This window comes from Psammomys obesus, unplaced genomic scaffold, assembly GCF_907164565.1.
Source record: "Psammomys obesus unplaced genomic scaffold, mPsaObe1.curated_primary_1811, whole genome shotgun sequence".
In the NCBI taxonomy this organism is placed as follows: Eukaryota; Metazoa; Chordata; class Mammalia; order Rodentia; family Muridae; genus Psammomys; species Psammomys obesus.
The window spans coordinates 11,477,109-11,486,501 of NW_026585894.1; the positions used below are offsets into that span (position 1 = coordinate 11,477,109).

The 9,393-nt window shown below is 37.9% G+C and overlaps 1 pseudogene; it reads right to left on the reverse strand.

Annotated features, from left to right (window-relative positions):
- Nucleotides 1-8,173: 8,173 nt before the first annotated feature.
- On the reverse strand, nt 8,174-9,016 carry LOC129671014 (40S ribosomal protein S2-like; annotated as a pseudogene).
- Nucleotides 9,017-9,393: the final 377 nt, after the last annotated feature.

Below are 9,393 nucleotides of genomic sequence, written 5' to 3' on the forward strand. Positions count from 1 at the left end.
GGCTATTACAAATAAAGCTGCTACAAACATGGTTGAGCAAATGTCCTACTTTTATACTGTAATTTGAAAATTAAACTGTTTCATTTCTTTGTAAAGAAAAAAAGAGAACATGTCATATATAGGTTGAATAATGCTTTTTTGCTTCTGTTTCATACTTGTGAGCATATATGAATCTACTTCCAAATTTTAGCTTTTAAGTTCTCAGTGTGAAAGTAAGCCATATCCAAATCACAGAGTAAATAAAATATAATGTACAAATGATATTTGGTAAATTTGAAAACAATGGTTAAGTAGGATTATTCTTTTTCTTCATATTAAAATAAATATTAGCTTGTTCATAGGGTTACTAGAAAAAATAAAGCCATATGAAGATATAGTAATAATATAAAAGACTAGTTGATATATCTCATGCCCAGATAAGAAGTTTCTAAATATAAAATTGGAAAAACTGAAATAAAAAAGTCTACTGGGGGTATTCTCATATGCATGAAATAAAGATATAAGCAAAAGCAGTAGGGAAAAATCTACAGTTGGAGGAAAGAAGTGGTAGGGTCCATAAATAGATACTGCAGAAAGGGTTGGAGAAATGACTCAATGATAGAGGGCTTTGGTGACAGACACTGTTTCTTGTTATTTCTTTCTTTCCCCCTCACCTTTCCAAACATCATTCTTTTTAGCTTACCTTTGACCACCCATTTATAAACAGAGTAATATTCTGTTTTTTTCTCTCTCTTTCTCTTTCCTTTTTGCTCTCTCTACTCTCCCAGTACTTTGGATTCTGTTTTCATCTCTCACAGACCTTATCTTTCTCTTCTCAATCCAAGGTTTACATTTTCAAGTTTTTGCTCAATCTTTTAACTCTGTGGTCCAGCATGTGGATGAAACTATTCCTTGGAACAGTCTCTCACCTCACCAAATCTGCTTTTATTCCTGACAGCTCTATTTCTATAAATGGTACCACATCAGTTCCTTTCAAAATACTCACAAGGTTTCAAAACATAGAAAAAGAAGAGGTCTGAGGAACTTAAATTTAGAGGCAAACAGAGCAACTATCAAATCAATCTCACAATTCATGATATGAATAAGATATGGATTTTACTGCAATCTGTGCCATTGAGTAGCTTCCCATTTGGTTAGTAATGCTTGCTAACTAGGAATTAAGCTATGAGAAGCATGATGAGCCATTGAATTATCATCATTGCCATAGGCAAAACCATGGCAATTGTATTTCAATGAAAATTCCACTTACAGGAAATGGAACTTTTTCCCTTAGTAATATGAACTTGTCTTGTTGACTAGCAGTTGCAGTCAACAGTAACCTATGTAACAATGACTACATCCTTTCGGCTAAACATACACACATACACATGCACACATACACACACACACACACCAAACAAAAACAACAAACAAACAAACCCCACAAGTTACAAGAAAAAGTCCTGCAGTTGTTATAGGTGTTTGTTTGAAACAGGGTCTCGTGTTTCCCAGGCAGTCTTGAAATGGCTGTTGCTTTTTTCCTAGTTTTTGTTTGTTTGTTTTGGTTTGTCTCTGTTATTGAGATAAAATGCCCCAATAAAAAGTAATTCACAGGGAAAGGGTTTATTTAGCTATCATTCTAGGATATAGCTCAACATTGCATGGAAATAAAGGACTTGAGGCAGATAGTCATATCCATGGTCACGCATGCATGCTTAAGACTTGGCTAGATTTTTGTACTCTTATCCATTCCAGAAAAATCCACTACCCACTTTCATACTGGGTCTTCCTGCATCAATTAAGGCAATCAAGATAATATCCCACAGATATAGCCACAGGCCAACCTAGTCTAGACCATTTCTCATTGAAGCTCTTCCCACATATTCTAGGTTGTGTCAAGTTCACAGACCTAACCATTGCCACCTTGAACTTTGAGTCCTATACTGCTCATGATCTGACATTACAAGTATGTAATAACATACTTGATTTTAATACTAGTGATTGATTCCATGAGTTTGCACATGTTAGACATGTGCCCTACCAATTATGCTACATTCCCAACCTTCCTAAACTCTACAAAGGCATGGTGCTTTTCTTTAATGCAATCTTTACATCCCCCTCTCTCCCTACTCCAGATAGCCCTCTTCTGTCTATCATTACAGCTTACATTAACAACTCAGTATAAGTTATTTCATGCTTTATCTCATGTCCAAATTATCACTTATATACAATGATCCAATTTTTATAGGAAAAAAGTAAATATACACATGAAAAAACTCAGTGGAAGTGCTTCTAAAACATTATGTACTGGTGATGAGACTACAAATGAATTTCAACTTATTTAGTTTACACACATACTTTAAAACATACATTTTAGGGACTGGAGAGATGGTTCGATGGTTAAGATCACTGGCTGCTCTTGCAGAGGATCCAGGTTCATTTCTCACATGGTGGCTCACAACATTCCTATCCTCTAGTTGCAGGGGATACAACACCCACTTCTGAACTTCATGGACACCAGGCAGGCACATGGTATACACACAGACACACACACACACACACACAGAGAGAGAGAGAGAGAGAGAGAGAGAGAGAGAGAGAGAGAGAGAAAGAAAGACACTTATATATAAAATAAAATAATAAAATACATTTTATAAAAATTGGGCATTAACACATTTTACATCTTATTTTCATATTTAACAAGTCTTTATACAGAGAGTTCAAAGTTATTCCTAGAGTCTCATTTCATTATTTTTATGTATTTTTTTTCTTTTTAAAAATGTTTACTTATTTACTTATTCATTTTATGTATATGAGTGCTCTGTTTTCATGCACACAGAAGAGGGTATCAGATTCCATTACAGATTGTCATGAGCCACCATGTGTTTGCTGGGAATTGAACTCAGGACCGCTGGAAGAATATCCAGTGCTCTTAACTTCTGAGCCATCTCTACAGCCCCTATTACATTATTTTTAATGTCTGAATGGTATTTTGTTAATACATTACAAACTTATTCAAAGATCTTTCATCTTAATAACATTCTTTGTTTTCCTTTGTATGTGTGCAACCTATAGGCAATGTTGTAACAATCATTCTTGAGTACATGGAGGCTTGTAAACTAGTGCTTCCCTCCACCCCCCAAGAGTTATGTTTCAGGAGCAGAATTGCAGAGGTAAGTCATATTCTCAATATCTCTTCAGGAAGAGGCAATATCTTTTCAAAATATTCTTTTGCCTTAATTGGGGGTATATTGCTCATTGGTAAAGTACTTGTCTTAGTTTCAATCTTCGAGGTAATTTAAAAACTGAAGAAGATTTGTATCATTTTTTGTCACATTATTAATTTGCATCTCCTTGGTTATTAGTCAATTTTAGCATCTTATTTGTATGCTTTCCTGGCATTATTGGACTAGTTTTCTGTGTATATCTCCCTTCATATCCCTTTTCTTATTGTTGATTTGTTTTTGAGTCAGGGTCTTATGTAGTCCAGGCTATCTTTCAATTCTCTGGGTACCCAAGGATGACCTTGAACACCTAATCCTTCACCCCCAGAAGCTGGGATTACAAGTGTATACCACTATATCCATTTTTTTTTAACGTAGTGTTTGGCTTTGAGCACTTTGTGAATACAAGGCAATCATTCTGCCTACTGAGGTTCATTCCTCAGCCTTTTTACATTTTTTCCTAGTTGTCTTTTAAAGTTTTCCTTTCTTGCTAATTTACAAGAGGTCTTTGTATAGTGAAGATAAACTTTCTGTCTTTACAATCATTTGTAAATCTATTATTCATCTGTAGACTTCATTTATTATTTTTTACCAAACACACACACAAAATAACTCATATAATGTCTGATAACCCCGCCTAGTAGCTTTTGAGTATTTGGTCCTGATCTCTGTCTTAAATATTTTCCTGCAAGATTTTTATTTTGTTTATATTTGAATCTTCCTCTGAGTTTATTATGCTTAGAAATATAGTGTTCATACAGACATTTTTTTTTCCTCTCTGATGGATCATCATTGATTAAATTATCTATCTTTTTTCCTCAATAAACTCACATACCAATTTGTAGTGCCAAATAATTCAGATACATTACAAAGGCAATGTAATCTAATCAAATCAATATACTGCATGCATTGAGCTAGATAAACAAATCAGTTGGGCACAGTGTTTTGTGTAAAGACCAAATCTCTGAGCTGTTTCTCTCTTTCCTTTAAACCTTACAGGAAGAACATGGTAGTTTAGTACCCAGGACCCACCACTTAACCTTATGGAAAAAGTCAAATGGTCTTGCTTAAGCTCACTTTCTTCATCTGAGAAATAGGTATCTTCAAAAGGATACTGTGAGGATAAAAGGAAGGAAGGAACTTAGCCTAGTGCCTGGGACATAATAAGCCCATCATAAAGGTAGCTACGATTTTCCTAACACTATTTTGCTGAGTAGTGTGGCTTTTTGTATTTCTACTGTGAGGTACTGGAGGGAGACAGCTACTGTGTCTCTCTACCTTCATCTCCCAGGTAGTCTCAATAAAGTACTGATTGCACTGATCATTCTTGACAGTCCTAAGTTTCCAAGTTATATAGGACCTATGCTGAGTGACCTTACTCTGGGCCCTACAAATACTTTCAGGGGGCTACTTTTGTGTGTTTGACAACTGCAAGGCTGTTCTCAGAGGTGACTCTAGCTGTTATTCATAGTATAGTCTTAAATGGGGCACTTTCATGGACACACTGGGCTTAGCTTTACCTCTTGATATGCTTATCTCTTGAATGCTTAGCAGTCTTTGTAGAAAGCAGAGTGAATTACTGTGAGGAATTTTCCTCCATTTTAAAGCAATCAATTAATCAACCAACCAACCAACCACCAATCAATCAACTAGTGGGCCAAGGATGTTTATATTTATGGGTTATGTTTATAATTGCTTTTAAATAGTTATTAAAACTATTTATCAGGAACATTAAAAAATGTATTCCATACCATGCATATGAAAATTAAGAAAGATAGCATCTCTATAATTAGTTATAAAAGGCTTCTCCTTATTTGGGAAATTAAAATTTCTACTAAATGTTCAGTGAATCCAGTTCTTTCTGGTTTTTGGCAGTGGTGGGGAAGTAATAGACAACAATATCAAAATCTTCAAAGTCATACAAATAATTCCTTTTTAAAAGAGTTTCCAGATGCAATATCAGATTCCCTGTTATCTTTGATTCCAGATGAACAATGAAAAATTTTATAAGTGTGTCATACATATTGCAAGGGACAAATTATACTAAACAGTTACTTATTTCTCAAAAGTCCAAATTTAAGTATTTTATATTTTCCTTTTAGAAATCTGGCAACCATACGAAAACAAACAAACAAACAAAATCTATGTTCATTGGCTACTTGGGGGATCACAGCAGATTCAGTGGGATATCCCAAGCTAAAGCCCTGGAGATTTCCTGTGTACACATTTGGTATTCAATAAATGTTTGCTGAATTGATTATAAAAGAGTAACTATTAATAGTTATCTTTTGGCCATTAATTGTCCAAAGGCATGAAAATGGACTAAAGTGGGCTTAGAAAGAATTTTGACAATAGGGCAGCCACCAATAGAAGGCTCTGATTAACCCTTTATGAACCAAACAGGAAAAGCACATTTATTCTAGAGAGCTTCTCACAGTGCTGCTGAAATTTATCTTTATTTATACATAGACACTTTCTAAAATATTTTGTTCAAAACTTAAATATCACTGCTTCTGAGTGTGTATGTGTGTGTGTGTGTGTGTGTGTGTGTGTGTGTGTGTGGTGTCTGTGTGCATGTGGGGGAATGGTGAGAAGTAGGGGGCAGGAAAGGCAAAGCAAGAAATGTAATGCCAATGAATAGGAAACAAAACACTTGAAAACTTTTATTCCTGCTACATTTCATGGAGTGTTAATGGCTTTTTTAAAGTACTTTCAAAATCGGAATTGGTCAGTGGCTAGTAACAGGCACAAATATGGCCTCTAGTGTTCTGTTAATGGTGGATCAAACGAAGAAGTTCTTCTACATGCTATTTATGAAAGGGCAGAGGAGCCAGTGTGGTGTTTAGTTTCTTTGAGGAAACTGGAAAAAAAAAATAATCCCATATTACCACAATACAGCATGAGTTCAATGCAAATGGGAAAGACTGGTGGCTTATTAATAGGCTCTCCCTGTAGCAAGCTGGCCTTCCCGGCTTCAGTTTGAAATTGATTATTTTAATACAGAATTCCTGAATGAAAGAGGTTCTTGGCCTTTTCCTGGGCTGTTGAATAATGTATGTGGGAGAAAGCAAATAGCAGCAGAGGGTCTCAGCTGCAGGAACAATGGCACACACCCAGAGCTGAGGGGGCACGTTAGTTTATCATCGCCTTGTCAATCCTCCCAGCCTGGGAATCGCAGGGCAGCCTGGAAAGCAGCAGCTGCCCGACGTGTGGTGAACTGACCGTGGCACTTTAAAGAGACGACTCCATTTACCCATCTGAAAACAAGATATTGATTTCCCTCCAGCACTAGAGAGAAAAGAGCCGTCCTGAAAATATATGGAGACTACCATTTATCTAGGCTCCTCCCCCACCAATCACACCACTCCAACTGTTTTCTTGGCTTCCTCTCCATAAAGTTCCATTTTTCCCTTCTTCACCTGGAGTGGGAAGAAAGTAGCCCTCCCTCCCCCCAATACATCTCACAGAATACTTTCAGGCTGAAACTGGGAAAGTACGTAATGACTGGCATAAGGGGATATATTTTATGAATTAGAAATCAATTTTTTTCCACCTACATGGAAATAACATATTACAGTAAACTTCAGGCTGGCACTTTATAGCTCTCTCACCTCAAGCTGTGTGCATCTTAAATCGTTAGGGCAAAGCTCCTAGCACCCTAGAACAATAACAACCCTTTTCCTCCTCCAATGACTTCATCAAAATGGTATTTTTCCCCACACATAAAAGCCCAGAAAGATACAAGAACCAGATCAGATGGGGAAAATGTAGCTTGTTTTACCATGGTAAGTATCTGTAAATACCCCCTTAGAACTGCAGGAGTTGAAATCAACGCTCTATGAACATACGGAACAGTAGAGTTGTGAATTGAGGCAGCCAGAAGGCCAGGCACCCAGGAGGTGTGACTTGAACTACTCCACAGGCTTCATGAGATTGCAAGTGTGCTATTTGAGGTCAATTTTGATTTCTTTAATTGCTTGCATCTTCAGTGCTCAAAGCGCCTACCAAACACAGGAGACTGGGTGTTCCATGCGGCACATCTTTCTCCAGAGTGAGCAAGGGATGGCTCACCACAAACAGGCATTTAATCCTAGATCTTAAATAACATTGTTTTACAATTTCTTTTTTTTTTTTTCTTGGAGAAATTCTTATCCCAATCACCATAATGGGAAGTTTCATGGAGTCCAGGGAAGAAAAAGAGTGGGGGAAGGGTAGAATAAAGAGGAAAGTGGAAAAACAACTTCTGCAAAGTAAATAAGAAAACCCATCCTTAGCTTCTAGGAAAGGTGGGTGAGACAGCAAGTGCAGGCCTTCACCCCTGGGTGTTTACCCCACCAGGATCCGGAAATGCAAACTGAAGCTAGTGATTGAGCAGGCCCCACTTGTTGAGCTCTCTGTTATGCTAAACAAGCACCAGAGGTGGACTGGCCCAACCATCTGCTGGAGACATGCATAAATCCAGGGAAGGTAGAGGGGTCCAGCATGCATATAATGTGGAATACATGGGAAAATGCGAAAGTGCCTCATTAAAGAGCAGCAGAAAGCCACGGGAGAACAGAACATGGTGAGCACAGATTAGTGCCCCAGTTATTACTAGTGTTAATAACTGCATGCAGAGGAACTCCAGATTCTCTTGTTATTCATCAGATGCAAAGGCTCCAACAGTGCAGCAACTGGGAGGGCTAGCTTGACAGCCACTAAAATTTTTATCATTTGTTTGATTTTATGACATCTTCCCCACCTGGGTAAGCATAGGATGTATTAGTACTTTCCTATCAAGTGAATACTTTATTCCAGCATAGCATTAATATTTGTTTTTAAATCTAGGAGAAGTAAAATATAGGGAAAACAATCCAGCCAGCTAACATCCCTTGTTAATATTTGAGTTTCTCTGGTCTTTGTTGATTTTCTTCCTACCTTCATTGTTATTATAAGTTGTAGCCCTTTGTTTCTCAGTTAATATATAAGTATTTTTTTTTCAGATTTAATTCACTTTATTTTTCTTGTATAAAAACCTTTATGTGGTAGCCACAGCTGGAGCCTGGGTCCTCTGAACAGAGACTGGTGTGGGTTTTCACAAGATGACCAGTGAATTCCTGATAAGGAGACTTGGTGAACAGTCTCTTTCCAGAGGTCAGGGGTCAGGTAGCTGTAGGTCTTGGAGATGGCATCAAAGGTGGCCTTGGCAAAGTTGTCCAAGGTGGCAGTGCAGCCCCTGGCTGATGTGTAGCAGTCATCAATACTGGCCCATCATCAGTTGCTTCTTGGGCACAGGAGCAGAGACAAAGCCACAGAGGCTTATCACCTTGCACAGAATAATATGGGGCTTGCCAATCATGTTGCCCCAACAGCCTCTCCAAACAGGGTCGATGGAAAGCTTGGCCAAGATGATGGCTCCTCGGATAGCAGTGGCTACCTCCTTGGAGCACTTAACACCAATATCAATGTGACCACTGTAGTCCCCAATAATGACAAAAGCCTTAAACTTGGTTAGCTGGCCAGCCCCTGCCTGCTTCTGCACTGGTATGATTTTTTAGAACCTCATTCTTTAGGGATACAGGAAAAAGTTGATAATCTTGAATTCCTTAATGGGCAGGGAGAACAGGTAGATCTACTCCAAGGACTTTATCTTCATGTCCTTAAGCAGGCTGCCCAACTTGGTGACAGGGATCCCCTCTTTGTCTTCAGCTTTACCTCCACTAGCCCCTTAGCTTCAGCCATAACCAGGGGCCCCTAAGACCCCACAGTTTCCTAATCCTGCTCCCACACCCCCGCACTCCATGCCTTCCCACTGTACCAGTTTCCTCTGCCATTTCGTGTTTTCCCGAAGAATAAGCAACATTTAAGTAATTTTAAATTGTTGCATAGTCATTGAATTTTATTTGAATAAGAGATCTATATTTGAAAAGTTTAAGTGGAAATTAAGATTAACTTTATGTTTATAGTAACATAAAAGCCTTGACTATTTAGAGAAATGTTCATTTGATGAATCCAGTGCATAAGACCCCAAAAGACCACTGACCACACCAGTAGTCAGAAATCGTTATGGTTTCTTGCAAGTATAAATACATTTTTCAGGTTCTGGGGGTGAGAGCTAGGTCAGTTACAAGATGGAGGCTAGTACCAAAAGGGAGTCTGTTGTGCTCAGATTCATTTTCCCCTTTTCTAGTAATGATTGGGCTCAATCATG